At 46.3% G+C, this 24,766-nt stretch overlaps 1 pseudogene across 1 annotated transcript; it reads right to left on the bottom strand.

Annotated features, from left to right (window-relative positions):
* Window positions 1-18,252: 18,252 nt before the first annotated feature.
* Window positions 18,253-24,448, bottom strand: LOC103690210 (carboxy-terminal domain RNA polymerase II polypeptide A small phosphatase 1 pseudogene; annotated as a pseudogene). Its single transcript, XR_015672399.1, has 2 exons — window positions 24,236-24,448; window positions 18,253-22,596 (listed from the first exon to the last, which is right to left on the bottom strand). The product of XR_015672399.1 is annotated as a carboxy-terminal domain RNA polymerase II polypeptide A small phosphatase 1 pseudogene (transcript).
* Between the last annotated feature and the right edge of the window lie 318 nt (window positions 24,449-24,766).

Genomic DNA, 24,766 nt, shown 5'->3' with positions numbered 1-24,766 from the left:
TCGGCTGACGTCAACAGGATGTTAATTTCTCAGAAAGGCCACAAGTTTGTCATATCATTAGGCAACCTGACCATCAGATTTGTATTAGTCTTCTGCAGTTGGCTGGAGATTTTCCATCATCCTGACCTCTTAACGAACCCAGTCATCATTAACTCTAACTATAATATTAACATCAATAATGGAGGGTTTTAAGAGCATAGCTCCCAACACCCTCTTTTATTTCTTTGAACATATTTATTTTCATTTGAATTCTTTGTCAGGAATTTTACCTAAGTCACTTTCACTGGGGGCCATTACTCTGGAATTGGTGGATTTTGTCATTTTGCTTTTCCATATAACTTATGTTTTGCTGTTAGTACTTGCATATCAGGAGCTAGATCATTGGCCGGAAAAATATTTTTATTTAGGTCACCTTTCTTCTTGCACTTAAAAATGTTTGCCATGTTCAGAGAGACTGGGTTGTGGTAAGGTCGGAGTGTTAGTTTCCAGTATTAGACTGGTGTTTAGTGCACTAGGCTCTATGCCCAGCCCTCCCTGCCACACATGCACTTTCTCAGGGTAGATTCACTAGTTTATTGGATTCCCATGCTCCTTCCTAGCCACTGTGGGGTTCTCTGTGGTTGGTGGCCCTGTACTTTTGAGTCTTCCTTTGGATCTTATTTACAAGAGTTACCATTTTAAAAATGAATCTATCTCCTCAGATAGTCCTTGTTTTTCCGTGGGGTGGATTGTGAACTCTTTCCTTCCCTGTGATGCTTCATGTATTGAACCTGACTGGTGGGGAAAGGTGTTATTTACATTTTCTGTTTAAGTCTGTAGAACCTGGTATGTGCTACCTGAGTGGGCTTTAGACAGTTACCTTTGGCATTGTCGGGAAGACTTGCTGCTAAGGTCAATGGCAGAATGCCCTGAGCTCAGTGCAAAACATCAGACTCCCTGTGTCAACAGGGCTTCTTCCCTGACCTTGTCTTGGGAGCCTGAAACTCTTCTACCTTCTAGCTGCCGAACGTCACTTGGTAGCCTTGGTTAGGTTACAAACCCAACTTCTTTTCTCCCAGTAAGAACCCTCACAGCAAGCACCTCTGATTCCTGGAAAGCCTCTCCATGCTAATGAAGTATTTCAGTACCTTAGCCTTCAACCAATGACCTTTGCCCACCCCGGATATTCCTATCCTATAACTATTTAACCTTTGATTTGCCCTGTGTAAAGTTGACCTGTCTCCCGAAAGCTGGTCCCAGAGTGTTGTTATTTCCATTCATTTCCATTTGTCCTCACAGGGCTCCTGAACTCCCTGCCTATTGTCCATGCTCCAGTTTTGGTACAACTGTCAATTATTTTGCCAATTTCTGTTTCTACATTTTGTTTGAGATACAGATATGCTAAGGCAATGGGTTTTCTTTTTTTTTTTCTTTTTCTTTTTTTTTTTTTTTTTTTTTGGAGCTGGGGACCAAACCCAGGGCCTTGCGCTTGCTAGGCAAGCGCTCTACCACTGAGCTAAATCCCCAAACCCCAAGGCAATGGGTTTTATAGATGTATGTTCCTGTGTATTATTTTTTGGATTTACGTGTTGGTGTTTAGTCCCTGTTGCATGTTCAGAGGTAGGGCTCTCGAAAGCAACTGCCATGAAGAGCTGTGAACTCAGTGGGTTAATCCATTGATAGGTTCATAATTTGGCAGAAACTAGGAAGTAGGTAGGACCTGGTTGGGAGAAGTGTTGCCAGAATTGTTAGGGTCAAAGCCTGGGTCCTAAAAGTTGTATATGGTTGGCTTGTCCTCCTATGCTCAGTATTCCAAAAACAGAGAAAGGAGATTGTTTCAAGTACACACATTGGGAATGTAAGCAAGTAGAGAGATTCAGTGACCTCCCCCAAGTCTATATTTGGGAATCTGACAGGAAGTTTAGGTTTAAATAGAGGTTAAGAAGTATACATAACAAAGCAATCCACCCACTTGGTCCATCATTGTCTCTGTTCTAGTCTCTCCTGCCAAATGGCCTTTTGAACTATTGTCTTGGGAATAAAGTTCTTTCTCTGATGACAGGCTCTGGCCTCTTCCTTTTCTGAGCATGAGGTCCCTGTGGAAGCATTCTTGGCAACCATAGTTGTAGTGAGAATCTTGGTTTCCTTCAAAACAGTTATATTATGTGAACTGTTTTTGTTTTAATCCCAGGTGTGGGGTAAGAGGCTGCTTCCCAGCTGGTGTTTATGATTTGCCTTGTGTGTGCCAAAGAAGGAGGAGACTGTTCTTCCCCATGTGCCTTCTGGTTGCTGTCATTGCAGTTTGTCAAGTGTTTATGCCCAAAGAGATGAGAAGCTGGAGTTATCCTGATGATGACGGTTAGGCTTGCCCCAACGACCTAATGGCCCTATTAGCAGGAAGTAGCCTATAGAGGTCTATGCCCCCTTTTCTCTCTAATCTACTTTTTCTCCTACCTTCTGTTGGGGGGTTGGAAAGGAGGTAGAGGCATAAGAACTTAACAAAAATAGATTAAAAAATAGTGCCTACGCATGGTTTCAGTAGTCTAATAGTCACATAGGGGCAAACAAGCGCATCTTCCTGTGAAGGTGGTAGCAAAACCTAGGGCCTTGCATTTTCTAAGTAAGTGTCATACCATCAAGACAGCTCCAGCCCCAGCTTTCGTCCTTTTGTTCTTCTGGGGAGTATTTTTTGTTTTTGCTTTTGATTGTTTTGTTTTTACATTAAGTTGTTTGCATTTCTCCGAATAACAGGAGATCTAGAAAGAACATCAGTCATAGCAAATTCTGTGAATTAACCTTTAAACAATCCTATCAGGACTGGGCTCTGTAGTTCAGAGGCTCTTGTTCTTTCAAAGGATTCACAGTTTTTTCCAAAGGCTCAGAACCACCTGCACCTCAGGATAGGGGGATCCGATGCACTCACTCTCCTTATCTTTGGGCGTATGCACAACCTGTGCCCTAATGCACATACCCACAAACAGACATACCATGGTCTATGTCTACATAGTGGTTAAGTGGCAATGGATATTCACCTCCAGGAACGATGATACACACCTTTGATGCCAGCTCTCAGGAAGCAGAGGGACACAGATCAGATGTCTATGAGTCCCACGTCAACTAAGGCTACAGAATGAGACAACATCTCTTAAAGAAAACACCTCCTGGGAGCTCAATTTAACAACCGGGTTATGGGCTTTTCCCTTAAAGGCTTTGTATTTTGTTATTTATATTATTTATTGATATTATCATATAGTGGTTATCTATTTATTATTTGCTGTGTTGTGTAAGGGTCCTAAAATTGTGAAAAGAAAACCCTGGACTCAGTATGTAAAATCAAAGAGTGTTTATTCTGCAGAAACAACCAGCATGCAGAGGTCAGCCACTCTTTCAAATGGCAACCCCAGATAAAGGAATGAAGGCCTCCTTATAGGGAACAGGGAAACTCTCTAGAAGGATTAGGTAATCTAAAAATTTCATTGGTAGGTTTTAGGGAGTCGCAGGTGATTAATGGTCTATTCCTTCAGTCATGTGATGAAATAGGGCTGTCCAGCGCAGATGGCCTGTGATGGTTTGCATACGCTTGGCCCAGGGAGTGGCACTATTAGAAGGAGGGCTTTGTTGGAGGAAGTGCGTTACTGTGGGGGGTGGGCTTGGAGATCCTCATCCTAGCTGCCTGAAGATGCTGAGTCTGTTCCTGGCTTCCTTTGGGTGAAAATGTAGAACTCAGCTCCTTCTGCACCATGTCTGCCTGGATGCTGGGATGCTGCTATGCTGGCATACTCCCACCTTAATGATAATGGACTGAACCTCTGAACCTGTAAGCCAGCCCCAATTAAATATTGTCCTTTATAAAGCTTACATTGGTCATGGTGTCTGTTCACAGCAATAAGACCCTAACTAAGATATGGCCCATTCTGAGATAAGATATTTACCCATTTTTGTGGTTATCCTCAGGCTGTTCTTCAGGAGAGGAATTTATGATCTTGTTTTGGATTTTGGGGCCTTTTCCTAGAGCTGGTCTCTTATAACCTAGTTTCTGGGACTTATGGTCTATTCCTGAAGCTGGTGCCTTATAGTCTTTTTTGAAATCAGGCCTGGTCCTCAAAATGGAGACAAATGGGATCCTTAAATGGGGAAAAAGAATTTATATTGTCCTTTCAGTTGCTGTGCCAGGAACTGAACCCAGGGCCTTACCGTTATGATCTAAGAAACAAGATGCCACAAAGTCACACCATGTGACAATTCCCTAATGGGAGATTTACTGGGAGCATGCAGAGGCTGACCCTGAGCGAGGGAGGAAGGGGAAATTAGGATGTGGAGAGGAGGCACTGACATTTTATAAGGGGATATAGAGCATGTGCATAGGGAAGATGTGATTCATGGCAACAGCAGGAGTGTGTCATATCTTGGCTCCTAGTGATGACGTATCCTGCTGTCTCTAGGTCCCTGAGGACAGGCTGGAAGGGATGCTTGCTGGCTAATGTTAGCAATCAGGCAACCTCCAGGTCCAGCCCCATCTGGTGACACCCCAGGGACAATAGGACTCGTCATCATTAGCTGCATAGAGGAGATACATCTCCATTGTCACCTGCTGCGTGTCCCTCTGCACATGTCCAGTGGTCCTAAAGGACCCTAGGGGCTCTTGCCAGCCTTACACCCACCCACCTCTAGTCAAGCATACCCCAGTTTCCAGCTTTCCACCTTGGGTTGAGGCTAGGCCAAGTTCCATTCTCCACCCACAGTTCTTGGGAGGAGCAGGAACATTCTTGAAAAACCACAGAATGCACTGACTGATAGTCACCTGACCCTCTGGTCCCAGATAGAATTTGAATGTGTGTCATAATCTGCCCATGCTTGCTAGCCAATAGATTCAAAGATCAATATGCTTAGCCAATAAGTTTAAACTGTAATCTTGCTGATGTAACCTGTACCCCTAAAACTGCTTGTTATAGCCATTCAGGGTCACCTTCTAATCACTTACCATGAGAGACTGATTTAGGGTTGACCCCAATGTGCTGGAAAATAAACTTCTTGTGTTTGCATTGAATTCTGTTCTTGTGTCTCACTTCGGGGGGTCTTCTGGTAGTTAAGACTCACTTTGAGTCTTACATTTGGTCCATTGGCCGGGAAGCCAGATCCTCTATGAGGTCTCGAAGGATGGTGGTCAGAGGAACAGCCCAAGCTTGCTGTCAGGTACCATAATTGTCTGTATCTGTGTTGTCTGTATCCATGTTGTCTGTATTCATATTGTCTGTCTTGCTTTCAGGTTGCTAGTGAGCATCTGTAAGGCTTAGAGAGCCTCTGGTCTGCTGTGGTCAAGTGGGGCGGGCAGATGTGCCTTAATGTTGTGACCTGGGGGAATCTGGAGGATGCTTCAGGTCTCCCAGAGGGAGTTGGGAGGACTCTGCTCCTTTTGGAACCTGTTAGACTTGATACAAGCAAGAGCTGGTCAAGTCTCCTGATTACCTGGTTTCTGTGCCCATGGCAGGGGCAAACTGTCTATGTGTTGATTGTCTATCTGTTTTCGTGGACTTGGACTGATGTTATTTTTCAACATGGGACAGACTGAATCTACCCCATTAAACATCCTAGTTAACTACGGAGGGAAGTTAGGGAAAGAGGAGAAAGTAGTAGGAAAGAAGGGCAGGTTAGATAGTCTCTGCTCCTCTGAATGGCCCACCTTTGGAGTAGGGTGGCAACCTGTAGGGACTCTTGATTTGCAGGTGATCAAAGCAGTAAAGGAAAGAGTTTTTAGGCCAGGGTCCCTCGGGCACCCAGACCAAGTGCCCTATATAGTTACGTGGAAGGATCTAGTGAAGGACCCTGCCTCCCATCCCCCAGATAAAAGACTTTATCTCTGAGACCCTCGCAGGTCCTGGTTATGAAGGAGAAGAACCCTGTAGAGACCAATGAGTCTGCAAAGAACAACATCCTTAAGGCTTCCATAGTGGATCTGACACTGATGGATCCTCCACCCCCTTACCCCTCTACCAGGGCCCCAGTTCCCATGGCCCCTCCTCAAGGATCTCCCCTGAGCCCTCATCCAGCATTCCTTTATCCCTACCTTGCTCCAGCCCCAGCAAGGGGAGAGGGTGGGAAGGGACCCTCAGAACTGTGAACAGTCATTAGAACCCAGAGCAAAAGGACCACTTCACATGATACAACAGTGGCCCTCACCCTCTGAGACTACAAGCCTATAGATGAGGATGGCAATCAGGCCAAGCAATATTGGCACTTCTCTTCAGCTGACTTGTACAACTGGAAGGCCCAACGCCCCCCTTTTCAGATAGTGCCAAGGGGCTGATTAATCTCTTTGAGATTATTTTATTTACTCATCAGCCCACTTGGGGTGATATCCAACAACTTTTTTTTTTTATTTGAAATGCTTTTATTTTTGTTTTAATGATTAAACAGAGGGGGGAGTTTTCAATGTATATATGTGTGGATGAAGAATTTTAGAATAGGATGATCATTAATTTGTCGTGTGTTAATGAATGTTAGATGATCTCCAATCCACAGGGAACCAATGTATTGATTCTGTCTTCATCCATAGCTTCCTTCGCCCTCAATAGGCATGAAGGATAATCTCCTCCCCACGATCTTCATCGTTATCTTCCCCTTCCCCTTCCTTCTCCTCCTCATCCTCTTCGTATTCATAGTCATCGTCATCATCTTCTTCATCATCATCGTCTTCCTCCTCTTCTTCGTTTTTGTAGTCCTGTTGATTTTCATCTTTCCTCTGATCTTCATCATCATTTTCTTGGTCACCATTCCAGATATACCAATCTTCTTCAACATCAGGCCAGACCTCTTCGATTTCAGGCCACATATCCTGGACAGCGGGCCAGACCTCTTCTACATGTGGCCAGACCTCCTCAACATCAGGCCATATCTCCTCCTGCCCACACTCTTCCTCAGTAATGGCTCTCACCACTGCCTGCGAAACCAGAAATGCTGCGGTTCCATCGATGTCATCTGCAGCTTCTTCGATTGGCAGCACGTGCAGGACAATTTGCCTGGCGTCGTGCCCCATCTCACCACCTTCTCGCTCTTGGTCAGGTAATCCAGGTTCCTGCTCTGCAACAGCAGACATGACACAAAATACCTGCCAGGAAAGATCTTACACAGTAACTTCGAGCTTTGAAGGTGGTGGTTAGGATGGGGCGTTGTTAGGGTGACTGCCACCCAGAAGACGGAGGATGTTGGTCAGAAATACCTCCTGGAAAGCAGTGAGAGCAGTAGAGAAGATTTTCCACTGGTGAGCTGATGGAGTTGGTACGTATGGAGTACCGTCTGTAGTCCAATGATTTAGCAGTGGCTCTGTCCCAAGAGGCAGGCAGGCAAAAAAAGGGAGCCCCAACAACTTATAAGAGTGCTCTTCGGGGCTGGGGATTTAGCTCAGTGGTAGAGCGCTTACCTAGGAAGCGCAGGGCCCCGGGTTCGGTCCCCAGCTCCGAAAAAAAGAACCAAAAAAAAAAAAAAAAAAAAAAAAGAGTGCTCTTCATGACCAAAGAGTGAGAGAAGATAATGCAGGAAGCCAGAAAGAGTGTCCCATCAGACTCAATCAAAGGGGCACCTTTGATTGACCAGGCCATCATTGACAGCAGGTTTCCCCTGACTAGACCTGACTGGGACTTTAATTCAGCAGGAGTTAAGGAGCACCTGAAGGTCTACCACTGAAAGACCAGGAAAAATTCAGACCCCCTAGCAAACAGAGTAGAGCCAAAAATGTAGGTCAGCCAGTTCCAGGAACCTGACTGACCACAGAACCGATGATTATACCAGCCGGTTCAGCAACTATGTTCCAGGAACTGGCTGACCATAAAAGTTAGATTAAAATCTTGAGACCAATCTTGAGAAACAGGAAGTTTCTCCTTGTGATTTTCCACTGGTATTTTCCAACGACATCCTCCCTACCCCCTTGGGTTGTGGTTTCTTCCTTTAAATACCCCTTCTCCCAGCTACTTGGGGTCAAACTCCTCTACCCCTGCATGGGATACAAGTCTTGCCCCCAGCGTGCTGGTTCCTGTCATTCCTATCAATAAACCTTGTGTGATTACAGCAAAGACAGTCTCTCGTGAGTTCTTGGGGGGTCATGTCAACCTGAGACTTGAGTGAGGGTCTCCCCACTGTGGGGGTCTTTCATTACCAGACTCCATTGGCAGGTCTCAAGAAGGCCACATGATGACCCACCAATTTGACCAAGGTACGTGAAGTTAATCAGGGACCAGATGAGTTGCCCTCAGCCTTTCTAGAGAAGCTCAAACAGGGCAAGAGACCTAGGGGAGAACAACCTGGGGTATATTGGGAGGTTGATTTCACAGAAGTTAAGTCAGAAAAATATGGTTGCAAATACCTCCTAGTGTTTGTAGATACTTTCTCTGAATGGGTTGAGGCTTTCCCCACCAAGCAGGAAACAGCTATCATGGTAGCCAAGAAGATATTAGAAGAAATTTTCCTGAAGTTCAGAGTGCCCAAGGTATTTGGATCAGACAATGAATGGTTCTGCTTTTGTTTCTAAGGTAAGTCAGGGATTGGCAAAGATAATGGTGACTAATTGGAAGCTCCATTGTTCATACTGTTCCCAGACCTCAGGGCAAGTAGGGAGAATGAACAGAACCCAAAATTAGACCTTAATTAAATTGACCTTGGAGACTGGTGCTGCCAGGGTGGTGCTCCTTCCCCTGGCTCTGTTCCGAGCCCAGAACAACCCCTACCATTTTAACTTGACCCCTTTTGAGATCCTGTTTGGTTCCCCAACTCCCTTGGTATCCACTGGGCCCTCCCTACAGATATCCCAACTCACTGATAGGAACCTCTTCTTGAGGCTCCAAACCCTTCAGTCAATACAACATGAGATTTGGCTCAAACTGTCTGCCTTATGCTCCAGGAACACCAGAGACCCCTCACCATTTCCAGACTGGTGACTGGGTCCACATTGGAGACATCGGGCACATTTTCTTGGAACCCTGGTGGAAGGGACTCTTCCTAGTGCTGTTAACCACTCCCACAGTCTTTAAGGTGGATGGTATTGCGGCCTGGGTGCATGATTCCCATGTGAAACCTTCAGACACCTGCTCTCCAGGGACTCCCACTGCCCCCCATGAGCTGATCCATCAAACCTGGACTGTGGTTTCCATTGGAACTGGAGATGAGGTTGCCTCTCTAATGGCCTACAAACCCCTCAACACTTGATGGCTGGACCTCACTTTCGACCTGTGACAGCTACTTGCAGGAATTGACCCGTGGGCTATCCCCACCCATGACAGGAGCGCTGGCAGAAGCAAACTGCCCATATGAGAGAAAGAGGGCTCTGGGCCTGGGGATGGGGGGAAATAGGATATGCATTCCCTGCATGGAGGTGTCACCTGTGGGAGACCCCTGTTTATGTTTGCCCTCGAGATGGAAGAAGCAAGGCAGATGTTCACCGATGCAGGGTTTTATTAAGACCAGTTTTATTAAGCTGCCTGGGGATGCAAGACTATAGAAAATACCTACTGGAACTCCTCCTCCCCTTGGGACTTGATCATGGTTAAAAGAAATTACACAATTGGGGGGGCCCTACCAGAGGGACCGAGGGTATTGGGACACCTCCTGCACAAATGCTCCCTGTAACCCAATAATATTCAGATTCATTCAGAAAGGCAAGAAGCAATGGGATGGCTGAAAGGAAAAACTTGGGGACTCAGATTATACAAATTGGAGTATGATGATGGCCAAGGTGAGAGAAGGGCTAGCCAAATGAAAGGGAGAAAGCAAACAGTCAGGGATAGTTCAAGTGTTAGTTTACCTCCTCCCCTTGGCTAACCACCCTCATATCCACCTTTTTAGGACCCCTAATGTTTTCCTGCTATTGTTGATCTTTGGACTCTGCATACTGAACAAGCTTATAGCTTTCATAAAAGAGAGAATAGGTGCAGTACAGCTGATGGTCCTGCGCCAACAACATGAGACCCTGAGGACAGGACCTGAGGAATATGAGTTAAGTCACCAGAGACCCCTGAGTATAGCTCCAAGATTGGAGCTTGTACAAGAAAAGGGGGAATGAAGGACCCTAGGGGCTTTCGCCAGCCTTACACCCACTTGCCTCTCAGTCTATTCAAATTTTAACCTGTGCTCATTCACATAATAGATGCCATAAGATATGGAGCACAGCCTCTTCTCTAGGAATTTAGACGGACACACTCACAAACATGCAGGCATACATGTACACCCACACACAGGCAAGCACAGAGCCACATACGCAGGCACAACCCCCCACCCACCCACACACACGGGAGATGAAGATGATTTATGATAAAGCAGATACAATAAGTGGTTGCAAATCCAGGGAAGGCAGAGTACTGAGCCTACAACGCTCCATGGAGGAGAGATCGGACCTAGGATGAGTTGACAGAGAAGGGGGGGGGTATAGTGTGAGCATAAGCAAAGGTTTGCATTTACTTACTGACTGAACTGGATGATCTTTGCTTGGGACTCATGAGAAGTCAGGTTTTAGATAGGCAAGATAGTCTGTCTGTCCTGTGAGCCAGAGAATGGAGAACTACTAGCGACCCTTTGATTTGTGTGTTTATTGATCCTGGGGATGAGCCTTTCACATGCTAGCACAGCTTCTTCCACTGAGTAATAACTCAGTTATGGAATATAGTTACTTTCAGGTTTATTATTATTGTTGGATGAAGATATCTAGGAAAAAAATTTCATTCTGTAGCCCAGGCTGGCCTTAACTTGAGAGCGATCCTCCTGACTCCACTTCCCCAGTGCTGGGATTACAGTAAGTGCCACCATTCCTGGCTGTCACTGTTATACAGTGTTGGTGACTGAATCCAGGGCCCTGTGTGACCCAGGCAATGCCAAGCACTGAGCCCTGAGCCTGTAATACCGAAAGACCCCCGGAGAGGACCTTTCCCTCAGGAGGAGTCCCAAGCGCCCAATGACCGAGCCGAGTCCACTCGGATGCAATCAGCAAGAGGGTTTATTGGAAAACACAGGTACCTGCGGGCACACAGTCTCTTCGGAGGACTTGCGCGCCCAGCAGCTCCAGCATGGGGCTTTTATAGGGATTGGGGAAGCAGAAGCGGGCGTACAGAAGCAGATGCATAGTTACAGGGATTGGTGGATTCAAACGAGGCACATAGACATGTTCACATATGATTGGCTAACTCACATGATGAGGTAATAAGGTATAGCTACACACATTGGCAGGTTTGGGGCGTCCTGGATGTCGGGGGCTGGGGGCTTATCTCTTCCTGCCAGGTGGCCTGTGAGTCAGATCCCGTACTCCTGGTCTGTTCTGCATTCCTTTCCTTATCTTTATGGCTTGCCAGTCCTGCCTAGACAGTGTTTCCTGTGCTCCTTTATCTTTATGGCCTGCTAGTCCTGGCTGTAGGGCTTAGCCCTCGGTCTGTGGCCTTTTGGGGTTTATTCTTTTAATTTTGTATCTGTGGCCTTTTGGGGTTTATTCTTTTAATTTTGTATCTCCAAACCTAGAATTCGTATAATTCTCCTTTCAATACATTTGTTTGTCATACGTTTGTTTTGTTTTTGCTTTGCTTTTAGACAAACAGGGTCTCATGTAGCCGGGACTGGCCTTGAACTCTTGATTTCCTTGCCTTCCTGTCTCAAGTGCTAAGATTACAGAGATCCAGCTACCCACTTTTTTTTTTTCCTTCTTGAGGCAAAATCCTGGCTGTCCTGGAGTTCAAGGCTGGCCTTCACTTCACAGAGATCTGCTTGCCTCTGCCTCCCAGACACTGGAATTAAAGACATTTGCCACCTTGCCCTGTAGAGTGCAGCACTAGAGAAAGCAGAACTGTTAAAACACAGAGGCTTTTCTCTTCCTTGGAGGACAGCTGCAGGCTTGTTTTTCCATCCTAAAGCCTGTGAATGGAAGTGTTAATTAATACCCGAGATCTTTTGCTATTCTATGAAGCCAGCCTTCACCTGAATTCCTCCCCACCCACCAAAGTCTGAGCAATCCTCCCAGTCAATAGAACCTTTTGTTTGTTACAAATCCTTCCTCCCTAGGAGCTTGTCAATAGAACCCATTCTTATGGTAAGGTCACAGGTAAGTGAACAGGAAGCACTTTGCAGTGGAGATTGCATATAGTGAAGCCTGAAGTTTTGTTGTGATGATTTCAAAAGTTCTATTGTGCTTAAATATGTAAGAAAAATGTCTTTAATCCTAGCACTCAGAGGACCTCAGTGAGGAGGAGCCAGCCTGGACTACAAAGTGAGCTCCATGACAGCCAGGGCTGTTACACAAAGAAACCCTGTCTCAAACAAGAACAACAACAACAACGAAAAGGGGCTTGGCCAGAAGTTTTTCACCAGCATCAGCTTGAGTTCCATTTTCACCCCACAGAGATCATTCCCTTGCTAGCCACAACTCTTGGCCTCCACAACTATTTTAAAATGTGTGCGTCCAATATATATCAGAGTAAGTGTGTAGAGGTCAGAAGACAACTTAAGGCAGCTAGTTATTGATAGGTTATTTCTCTGCTGCCAGTGAAATGAGCCAATTCAAGCCAGATTATATTAAAGGTAGGTTTATTGGGAAGTGGCACTTGTGCAAGCTCATTGACCCCAAGGATTGAGACCAAAAAATGGCATGCATATGCAGAAAAAGGGGGAGGAGGAGGAGGAGGAGAAATAGGAGGAATAAAGAAGGCAAGGTCTGCTTTGATATATAAAATATGCACCTCAGTCCCTTGCCCTGTGGTCTCTTTTTACCATGTGGGCTCCTGAGATTGAATTCGTATTTTCATGATTGGTGGTGGCAAACACCTTAACCCTTTAAGTCATCCCCAGCTATTTTTTTTTTTTTTTTGGTTCTTTTTTCCGGAGCTGGGGACCGAACCCAGGGCCTTGCGCTTCCTAGGCAAGCGCTCTACCACTGAGCTAAATCCCCAACCCCCATCCCCAGCTATTTTTAACGCACCAAATATCTTGTTACACCTGCTCTTACCTTCAGTCTCACCAGTAATGGCTGCTGTGGGGTGCTGAACAGTTTACCTGCCCCAGGACTGATGTGAGCCCACAGTTTCCTGGCTGAGACTTAGCTTCATGAGAAGAAAACCACCTTGTCCTCCAGCTGCTTTGAAATCCACAATCACTGAATGGTTAATGGAGCTCTAAAAGGCCAGCTTCCCTGCCCCAGGTGAGAGACACCAAAGCATCATCCCAGCTCAAGGCTCCCGTAAGGGACTGCACAGAGGCTTCCCACAGTACAGCGCAGACCAGCTTCTACTCAGCCCTACCTCCTTGGCTCTCACACTCTCTAACAATAAACTTCTGCATCTGTATTTCCACCTCAGAGTTTGTTCCTGGGGAATGAATTGTGTAATTACAATTTTCATGTAATTTTTCATCTATGCTACTTAACAGTTAACTGTAGAAAAATTTTATGGTTCGTTTACAGCAATGTTCTGAAGAAATAAAGTTTCATAGTTTCATAGATATGAGAAACAAAGTTGTCAAAACAAGATTTTGAGAAATACATCTGACGTCAGGTTGCCTAATGTTATGACAATGTTTTGGTGATCAAGGTATTGAGACAGAAGACCAGGCTATTCTGACGGAGCTAAAGTTAAGACAAACAAAAAACAACTGTTCCCAAAAGACCCCCTACCCCTCCCTGTGGTAAATCCCAAGAACAACCACAAGATGTCATCCTGACCCTGCCTGACCACCCAGTTCCTCCCTTCACCCCCTTCTAAGGGACATGCCAACTTAGTCCTTTCCCAATGATTCTCCAAGGCCAGGTGTGAGGCTGGATGAGGAAAGTGACTGATTGAGCCAAGAACAACCCCTTGAGCAGGCCAGACAATACCTGACCAGATCCTTTGTCCTGTGTACCACCAATGAGAATAGGCCAGCTAACCCTGTTGCTGAAGTCTGCCCTCCGTATTGAATAAAAGTTGTGTGCATTTTGGGTTCTGGGTTGCCTCTCCCTGTGTGGATGAGCAACCCCACGTAGGTGGATCATTAAACCTCTTGCTATTTCGGCGGTTGCTTTGTAAATTTGTGATCTGTGGGTTGCGCTCCTGAGGTAAGGCCACTTCGGGGTCTTACAACAGTTCCTTAGTAATTTTTGACATCTGCAGGGCTAGACTCCAAGTTCTTTCTTACTGTTGGTTGGTTATTTACTTGGTTGGTTGGTTTCTTAGTGCTGGAGATCAAGTCCTTCCACATGCGAGCACCCCCCCCCACACACACACACACTTGTAGAGTAGGACCCTATCAGCCCTACGTCTGGGAGGTCCTACTCATGAAAACACAGAGACAGAGAGTGATGCAATCAAGCAAGAGATTTAATGATCCAGTGCACTGGGGTGGCCCTGTGATTGGGACAGAGGCGACCTGAGTTACAAAAGCACACACTTTTTATACTCTTGTGGAGGACAGCCTTTGGCAACAGCATGAGTTGGTCCTTGATGACGCACATTGACCCTTACATTCATCAATAGTGAGATATCTTTGGCACACTGATGGGGAACAGTTAAGGGCCCTTCCCTCTCCGAGGTTAGCTCATTTCTGGAGCAGGGTGTTATTCTAAATTCTTTGAACAGGGGGTAAAGATGGAGAAAGCCTTTAAGGACCTCATAACCTACCTACTTTCTACCAGGGCCAACCCTCTTTTTTTTTTTTAATTTTTTTATTAGATATTTTTCTTTACTTACATTTTATTTACATTACTTTCCCAGTTTCCTGTCCATAAGCCCCCTATCTGCACCCCCTCTCCCATACAGGTGTTCCTCCCATCCACCCCCTTACTGCCCCCTGTAGGGAGCCGTATTGGATTTGGGCCTGGCCGTTTTGTTACTGTATAGCTCAAAGTGGCTACGTGACTCTTGGCCACACATACTTCTCTAAGATGACTGCCATAAAGCCTCGAGATTGTGGGACAAAAGCCTCTCCCATGAATTTACAGCACAGGAAGATAACATTCATGGGATGCTTCAGCCTAAGCAAAAATCAGATATCTCCTGAGTCAACACCCCGTGTCTCCACTGCCTGACCTCATCGTCTACTGCCTGACCTCTTTGCCTATTCCCTCCATCCTTTGTGTTTCACAAAGGACACTCCCCCTACCTGAAAGCCTTAAAATCTGTAACGTTCACCCCAATAAACGAGACCTTGACAATAGAATCTTGCTTGGTCTCCTTCTCTCGCCCCCCCATTGACCCAAGGGTAATGCCTCTTCGGAACCCTGAATAACTGGACCCGCTGGACGGGTCAGACCCCCACCCCTACATTCCCCAGCACTGGGGGTCCAACTTTGGCAGGACCAAGGGTTTCCCTTTCCATTGGTGCTCCAACAAGGCTATTCTCTGCTACATATGCAGTTGGAGCTCTGGGTCAGTCCATAGTGACTTTCAATAGTGGTTTAGTCCCTGGAAGTTCTGGTTGGTTGGCATTGTTGCTCTTATGGGGTTGCATGATCCTTCAGCTCTTTCAGTCCTTTGCTAATTCTCTTCAAGGGGGTCTTGTTCTCAGTTCAGTGGTTTGCTGCTAACATTGACCTCTGTATTGGTCATGCTCTGGATGTGTCTCTCAGAAGAGATCTATATCCAGTCCCTTTCTGCACGCAGTGGAATATATTCATAGATGCAATTGGAAGGGCAAATAACATATAATGTTCACTGAACTGCTCACGTTCCTTTTTTATTTTACTTGTTTTTTCGTTTTTGTTTTTCAAGGCTATGTAGCCCAAGCTGTCCTGGAACTGCCTCTGTAGACCAGGTTGGCCTTGAACTCAGAGTTCTGCCTGCCAGTGCATCCCAAGTGCTGGGATCAAAGGCATGCACCACTGCCTCCAGTGTGATCACATTGCTTTATTTTTATTGGTTTTGGGTTTTTTGAGACAGTGAAAGATAGAGTTTTAAATTAGCTCAAAACTCAGCAACAGGATCTGACTCAGGAAGACAGATTGTTAAAAATACAGGAGAACTGGTTCGGAGACACTGACCCTCCCACTTATCACCGGACTGAGTAAATGAGTAATGGGTTCTGTTCTGCCCCTGTGATGTTTTTTCAAGCCCCCACTGTGCCCTCCAGCCATTGTGTCCTACAGAGAGTATTCCAGGAAACTGGTGGCCAAGCCTAACCAGATGTGTTTCAGATGCAGATGCCTCATCAACTCTAACAAACATTTACCACAAAAGGACAAAGAAGAGGCATGCTTTGGGAACAATGACCTTCCTCTGGCCTCAATAGCCCTGCTCCAGGAACTAGCTGACCATAAAACACTATCGTGAGGACTGTCCTGTGACTTTGGGAGTTCCTCCTTCTGGCATCTTTGGCATTTCCCCCTGATGTCTTCCCCTTCCCCTGGGTCTTGTGGTTTTTCTCTTTAAATAGTCTCTCTCCTAGCTGCTCGGGGTCGACACCTCTGTCTCCTGCGTGGGATACGTGTCGGCCCGGAGATCTCTGTAATAGATCTCCGTAATAAACCTCGCCTTTGTGTATTACATCCAAAATGGTCTCTCTGTGTCTGGGGTCCGCAATTTCCCAAGACTTGAGTAAGGGTCTCCCTTCAGGGATCTTTCAACAGGATCTCACTATGTATCTGACTGTTCATGATTTGCCAAAGAATGATACCATGGACTCAAATAGAATGCAAAAGCAAAGAGTGTTTTATTCTGCAGAAGCCCCACATCTAGGGTCTATGATTTACCACCAAATGGAGATGGCCAAGTGAGCTTGGAGGCCCAATTTTCAGCACATTAGGGGAATTCCAGGGATGGACAGGTGACCTTTATCTTAATTGCTTGGCTCTATCTCTAGGGACATACCAGAACCATTGCTGGGGCTTGGGGGTTGGAAATGGTTGCAGGGGAAGCCTGGAAACTGTTACTGACTCATTGCCCTTGCCTCAGGCCAGGTGGCAGGGCAGTTCCGGATTGGCTGCCCAAGGTTGTTTGTTTTATTTTAGTTTTTGTTTTTTTCAGCAACTGAATTGCCTGGACTTGCCCATTTCTTGGAGACAGAGATCTAGGCCCAATCTCCTGAACTGCCAAATAGAAGCCTGTCATGGAGTCAGCCTGTCTCAGCCCTCTCATTAGAACTCATTATATAGAACAGGCCTTCCTTAAACTCACAGAAATTCTCCTGCCTCTGCCTCCCAAGTGCTGGGATTAAAGGTGTGTACCATTATGCCTGGCTTTTATGATCACATTTCTAACACTGGCATAGATAAATTTACATTTTGTTCTTTACAATAACTACACTTTGTATAAAGGGAAACACATACTGAACACTGGGTCTGCCACGACAGGCTGCCAGAGAAGAGCTTCGATCTGTGCTGTATCATATTCAGCAGTATTGAACACTAGAAGATAGCAAAGTAATAATTATACCAATTACAGATTACTAGCTACACTAACATAAAAAGATGCTCTTACTGTATGCCACAAGAAATCTCTGACATTTAGGGTTGGAGAGATGGCCCAGGAGTTAAGAGTTCAGAGTGGGGGCTAGAGAGATGGCTCAGCGGTTAAGAGCACCGACTGCTCTTCCAGAGGTCATGAGTTCAATTCCCAGCAACCACATGGTGGCTCACAACCATCTGTAATGGGATCCGATGCCCTCTTCTGGTGTATCTGAAGACAGCTACAGTGTACTTGTATATGATAAATAAATAAATCTTTAAAAAAAAAAAAAGAGTTCAGAGTGCTCTTGAAGAGGATTCTGAATTTGTCTCCCTGCACCAGTACTGGGTGGTTCACAACTGCCTGAAATTTTAGCTTTCAGGAAATACAGTGCCCCCTTCTGGACTCTACAAGTAACTGCCCTCACATATGCATATATCCATACACAGACATACATACATTTATAATCAAAAATAAAACAAATCTTTTTTTTTTTTTTGAACACAGGCTGATTTTCCCCCTGGGGACCTGCCTTATCCATCCATAGAAACAATAGTTTTTCTTTTTCTTTTCTTTTCATTTTTTAAAAATATTTATTTATTTGCTTAGAAACAGGGATTCCTCTCTCTCTACATAGCCCTGGCTATCCTGGAACTTTCTTGGTAAAACAGGCTGGCTTCAAACTCAGAGATCCAGCTTCCTTAGTTTCCCTAGTGCTGGGATTAAGGAGGGGCATAATGACACCGAGTCTAAAACAAATCTTTAAAAGAAAAACATTGATATTTGTTCTTTTAAAAATATTTTTATAAGCTGGTCAAGGTGGCATGTGAAAGACCCTCAGAGAGAATCTTCCCTCAGGAGGGAGATCCTCGAGCCCAATGACCAGTCCGAGTCCACAGGCTGCAATCAGCAAGAGGATTTTTATTGATCAAGATACACAGATATCTGTGGGCGTCTCAGTCAATTCGGAAGACTGGCCCGCCTAGCAGAACCAGGGATGGGCTTTTTATAGGGTTCTGGGAAGCAGAAGCAAGCATACAGAAGCAGATGCATGGTTACAGGGGTCAGCCCAGGGGCAAGTTCTCTATAGTGTCTTCTTGGAACATAACAGCTGACTTGGCCTCCCACCAGGGTGTGGGACCTCTCCCGGGGCTTTCCACATTTTTTTCCTCATTGTCAGGCGCTCAACCGCAATCATCCTGTCGCCAGGCTCTCCACACATATCCTGCGTGGCAGCCGCTGTGTACTCAGTGTTCTGACCTTTCCCTGAACCAGTCTTCCTAAGTACAGCCTTGCAAAATGGCGTTACTGCTGCTAGGCTGGGGTCTTTCCATTACTGCTATTAGGCTGGGGTCTTTCATTCCCCTCTTCTTCTACTAAGTAATTCTAATCTTAGAATTCTGATATCAAGTCTCGTATTTGGTCTCACCAGTTGTCCTAACTGACTGGTACTGTTGTCTCAGAACCATCAACCGCACAGCACCCACTAGATTTTCAACAAAAGCAATTGACCTGTTTGTCACGCAGGGTCCAAAAACTAAAACCAAGAAAATTATTAGTACTGTCTTTTAGAACTTTTAAACTTATATAGGTTGTGATCCCTGAGGCACAGTCCCAAGAAGTGTTAGGAGTATTAACATATGTAATGTTATATCATTTGTAATAGAAATCAAGCCTATTTTCACACCTATCTCGATGGAACCCAGGGCAAACATCTAGGGAGCTTTTTGAAGATCTGAGTGTCCCTCTAGGTCTCAGCTCTCAGCCCCAACAGCTGGTACGCAGCTGGTGAGGGCTGAGACTTGATGGCTGTCAGGGTGGTCAGTAGCACCAGGTACGGTCCTTTCCAGCGAGGCCCGAGTGTCTGGGCTCTGTGTCATTGTATGTATCTGCAGTTTCTGACCTGGAACTGATGAGATGTCTCGGGGGTCCCCGGGGCATAGGCTGCTGTCAGCTGTGAGCAGATTTCTTCCTGTATCACCTGTAGGTCTTTTAGCCTGGCATACAAATCATTATTACTACGGCATGTTGGTTTAGTAACATCATCTAACACAGTCAGGGGAGCTGAGGCCCCATATAAGATCTCAAAGGGGTAAGGCTAAATCTGGAAGGGGTATTTCCTGTTCTGAAGAGAGCAAAAGGGAAGGAGTGTCACCCAGTCTGTGTCAGTCTCCATGGTCAATTTAATTTGGTCAGGGTCTCTTTTAGAGTTTTATTTATTTACTCTACCTGTCCTGAACTTTGAGGTCTGTAGATACAATGTAATTTCTAATCAACCTCTAAATACTTGGCCATATCCTGGCTTACCTTGGCAACAAAAGTAGGGCTGTTGTCTGACCAGATTACCTTGGGCACTCTAGACTGGGGGAAGATTTCTTATTCTTTTAGTATCTTCTTGATGACTATCGAGGCCGTCTCTTGCAGTTGTTGGCTTTACCAGGGCATCTAAGAGATGGTAAAGGTATCTGCAGTGCTGATGTGCTGGGGGGGTAGAAGTTCAGCCATTACAGATGACATCTTGTTGTCCACCATGGCAGCACCCACTTATCTGTGACCTTCATTCATGAGGAGAACTGTTCCCGTCTGTGGACAAGGTCCTCGGCTTTCAGCAAGGGTCAATCAGCCAGTTGCAGAGGTCTTTTCTCCACCCATGGGCTTCTGCCAGTACTTGACAGCTGTGGTGGCTCCAGGTCCGGACTAGGCAGCAAAGTGACCAGATTGCCCTCAACAGGTGGAGAATCTATTCCATGGCAGCTGACCAGTGGTCCCATCTGGGACACTCTATTCAAGGGCAAGACATCAGCCACTCTATCACAGTTTAAGTCCTGGATTGGGTGATAATTGTTAGTGCCCGGCTGGCAGGAGTGATGTGTTCCAGGCAGAAAAGCACTAAGCCACACATCTCCCAGCATCAGGTACTGGTGCACTGAGACAGGTCTTAAGCTCCACATACACAGTCTGCAGATATGCATACACATGGCCTCACCCAGCCATTTCAGCCCACGCAAGCCATTTTGGAGAGTAATTTTCTCATGAGCAAGGGATAGGGGCAGTCAGGGATGACCATGAACTAGTGGGTGGGTTACCCGGCCCACGCCAAGGTCCACTGTTCTTCGGGCAGTCCATAAGTATTGTTCGTTGTCAGTAGCCCCTTGTACTCAAGGTCTTTGGATATTGGCCCACTGGGGGGCATAGGAGCACAGAGCATTGGGTCCCTGTATCTACACTTCTCTTCTATCTCTGTACATAGCTAGCACTCTAGGACCAAGAAGCTCTCCAGTGGCCCCTCTTGTTCTTCTTGGGCAGTCCCTGACCCAGTGTCCTTTTTCTTCATATTAGGCACACTGATCTTTAGCCAGGAATTTTCTTCTGTTGCCAGGTACTATCTTCCTAGGTTCCCTAACTACTGTGGCCAGTATATGTTCCTCTCTTGTCTTTTATCTCTCTTTAGCTCTCTAACTTTTTCTTCTTTTTGTCTCTTTTTTTCCTAGCTTCCTGCTCTTTTTATCTTTTTTAACCTTATTTTCTCTGTAACTTATACTAACTCTCAGCAACTTAACTTAACCCTTTAAATTTCTGTATTTTTTTTCTTTCTTCATCTTAGCCAGATTGGTGGGGCACTTTCTAGCCCCTCAGAGACCCACCCTTGGAGCCTGGCGGCAGACCTGGAGCACTCCCTACCTTATGCGTATTGAAGTCAACAGGCAGAAGTGAGGGCCTTCTATCCGTGTCTGGAACATTCTTTCTGGCCTCCAGTAGGATTCCGTCTTTCCTCAGTGGTAAAGAAAACCTGTAACAGTTACTAACAAGCATCTCAAATGGGATGGTGAGAAAACAAGAGAATCTTGAGAATAGAGGTCTACTGAAGAGGGCAAACAGCATTTAGTCACACAGCTAAAACAGGAGGCTCTCTGGGGACAAAAAGGCCATTGTACAAATAAGCACAAGCTTTGCTCACCTTTAGAGAGGCAGCAGATCTGTTATCAACTATCTCTCTAGAGATTTTTCTCTCAAGGAGTATCTCTCTTTAGTGTCAGCTCTGTGACTTTGTCTAGTCTTCTCTCACCTTTCGCCTCCCCAGAATCCTTGTCAAAGGCATGTCTGTTTGATGAACTGGACACAACTGGAATTCTCACTTCACAACCTGATTTGTGTGATCCACTATTTTTCCTGTTGGGTACTTCTGAATGGTTGGAGATCCCTTCAGGTTCATCGATCTTGTCTTTGGGTGTCCACTGTTCCCAGACAGGGAAGGGGCAGCAAAAACCCTATCCCCCCCCCCCAAAGCAGAACTGGGGCTAAGAGGCCCAATTTGGCAGCAGAGAAACCTGGCAGTGTGGAGAAGAGAAGACAGGAGTGGGGAGCAGCAGGCCAGGCCCCCCAGGTCCCCTGAGAAGAGGGGAAGAAATTTGAAGGCACTGACATAGGGACCCAAGGGCTCACTGTCCTCCATGTAACATGACAGGGGAGACACTTCTTCCCCAGGGCCATGAACATGACATAGCCCTCGGGTTGTTAACAGCACAGTCTGCTGGCAAGAGGCGTGGTGGGCCTTGCCGAGGGGCAGGTCCTGGCCCCAAGACACCTCACTAGCTCTTGGGCCTAGGCTGTCTGAGCACTGAGTACACGTTGTCCACGCAGATGAGTTGCTCAAAGAAGGGTAAGAGATCGTGTAACTCAGTGTCACTCATGTTGTCAACCCACGAGGCCACTGGAACGGCATTGTCTGGATGGAAGACGTATGAGGCGGGTGAGTTGTCTAAGATTAGCACCCGCCGCAGGTCTCGGCCCAGCCTGCTCAGGTCCTTTACGTAGTTTCCCCGATGGAAGACACAGGACTCTCGAAACAGCTTGGCACGGAAGGCTCCCCACTTGTCCAGCAGATCAGCTACAGGGTTTGCGTACCTGGCAAGACTGGCAGTGAACAACACACTCTCAAAGAGCTCGCCCATTCGCTGTAGGAACTCATCTACGTGGGGCCGTTTCAGTACATAGACCTGGTGAACCACTCCATCAATCTCCACTGGGATGATGAAGTCAGTGTTGTTTACTGGCTTGAAGGAGCTGTGCAACCAGGGTCTCGTCCAGGTCGATGACAACGCAGATCTTGTCTGAGTCCTGGGGCTTGACCTCGGGAAGCAGGTACTGGACTGGGGTATGCTTAGGGATGGCACCATTTTCCTCCACCAGGGGCTCCCCATCATCTCGGCAAACACAGCAGAAGAGAGAGTGGAGGATGCCCCTACTAGGATAGAGAGATGGTTAGAACCTGGGTGCTAGATGCCAGGTGGCTGACAAAAGAATCGTAACCAGTTCACCTGGGGCGCATTTTGACCACAGGGGTAGAAACTGGCTGCTGTGGAATAGGATCAAAGGCACTCTCCATGTTAATGATGACCAACGAGAAAAGTAATCTAATGCTGGAGACTGACTCCTCCCTTGGAATAAGGCCAGCAGATAAGGCAGGCTTCTTTAAAGAACTTCTCTTAATGAGCGCTCTCCTTCTGTGAGCAAATGTCAGTAATTCCTTTCTTGTTCTTGTTTAAAACACTATATTTTAAAAATTAACCTTGGGTATCAACCAACACACCGCCACTAGAGCGGGGTCCACAAAGTTAAGTTTCTTATTAAGCATTAAGGAGACCAAGTAAATGTAGTGCCATATTGGATTTGGGCCTGGCCGCTTTGTAACTGCATGGCCACAGTTAAGAAGTCATGGGATTGTTGGACAGAGGCCTCTCCCATGTATTTATGGCACAGGAAGAAAAGACCAAGTAGTAAACACCCGGTGTCTCCACTGCATGACCTCTGCTGAGCCCGGCTGATGCATGTGGAACCGACACACCTGGACCACACCTGGGTGGTGGTCAATTTACTTCTGCCTTTTACTTCCTCAGCCTTTATCCTGGAGATTTAGGCTGGTCTTCTGGGATTTCTCCCTAATTAATTCAGGTCTCGTAGTTGGTCTTTTGTTACCGAAGTCACGAGCCAGGTAGTCAGGAGCCAGGGTTTCCCACTGTGCTTCCCAGATATTTTCTACCTGGAGACTTGGGTATATAAGTGGTGAATAAAGCTACAGGAGTCTCTCACTCTTCTTCCTCACTCTCACTCTTCTTCCTCACTCTCACTCTTCCTTCCGCTCTTTCTCTCTCTCTCTCTCTCTCTCTCTCTCTCTCTCTCTCTCTCTCTTCCTCTCTTCCTCTCCTGGCTTGACATGATAACCTGTGTGTGTGTGTGTGTGTGTGTGTGTGTGTGTGTGTGTGTGTTTCTTTCATCCTGTAGGCTTTCGCCCGATTCTCGGTACTGTGTCGGTGCTGGCGCCGACAAGTAAAACTCTTCGGCGAACAAAGCAAACAGTTTTTTAATTTTAAACACAGTCGTCAGTCCAAGATTTTAAACATAGTCATCTGTCCAAAGTCCAAAAACAAAACAAAAGCCAAAAAGATACTGGACAATACCAAAAAAAAACAAACCAGACAAACAAGACCAAGACAAAGCATCCTATAACCAATTTCCACAGATGTTCAAAGAAAATTAGGACACAAAAAAGACAAACAATTCTAACAGTCAAACAAGCAACAGACAGACATGCCGCACGGCTTCAGTGTCAAACTGAAACCAAAAGTTCAGTGGATCCGGCTCTCTCCTCTCTCCTCCAACCCAAAACCACGTATCCTTCCGATACTGGCTGAGCCCCGAAAAACTGGGCTCCAAACACCCTTGGAACGTCTTCCAGGGCTGCGGGGGAGAAGTCCGAGCTCATCAGCTCCTTCTCTGGCCCGCCCAAATACAAACGGTCTAGACCCAAGCCAAGTAACTAAGCATTTACAGAACAAGTCACAAAGCAAGACAAGACAGGACAAGACAAACGCTGGCCAGCTTACCTCCCGGTGGGTGGTCGGCGGTCTCTGGGTAGAGGATCTCCCATTCCGGACGAGCCCCCAAATGAAAGACCCTCAGAGAGAATCTTCCCTCAGGAGGGAGATCCTCGAGCCCAATGACCAGTCCGAGTCCACAGGCTGCAATCAGCAAGAGGATTTTTATTGATCAAGATACACAGATATCTGTGGGCGTCTCAGTCAATTCGGAAGACTGGCGCACCTAGCAGAACCAGGGATGGGCTTTTTATAGGGTTCTGGGAAGCAGAAGCAAGCATACAGAAGCAGATGCATGGTTACAGGGGTCAGCCCAGGGGCAAGTTCTCTATAGTGTCTTCTTGGAACATAACAGCTGACTTGGCCTCCCACCAGGGTGTGGGACCTCTCCCGGGGCTTTCCACATTTTTTTCCTCATTGTCAGGCGCTCAACCGCAATCATCCTGTCGCCAGGCTCTCCACACATATCCTGCGTGGCAGCCGCTGTGTACTCAGTGTTCTGACCTTTCCCTGAACCAGTCTTCCTAAGTACAGCCTTGC

This window comes from Rattus norvegicus, chromosome 2, assembly GCF_021556685.1.
Source record: "Rattus norvegicus strain SHRSP/BbbUtx chromosome 2, alternate assembly SHRSP_T2T, whole genome shotgun sequence".
In the NCBI taxonomy this organism is placed as follows: domain Eukaryota; kingdom Metazoa; phylum Chordata; class Mammalia; order Rodentia; family Muridae; genus Rattus; species Rattus norvegicus.
Note: the sequence above shows the minus strand (reverse complement) of the source record. Positions and strands in the feature narration are given on the sequence as shown.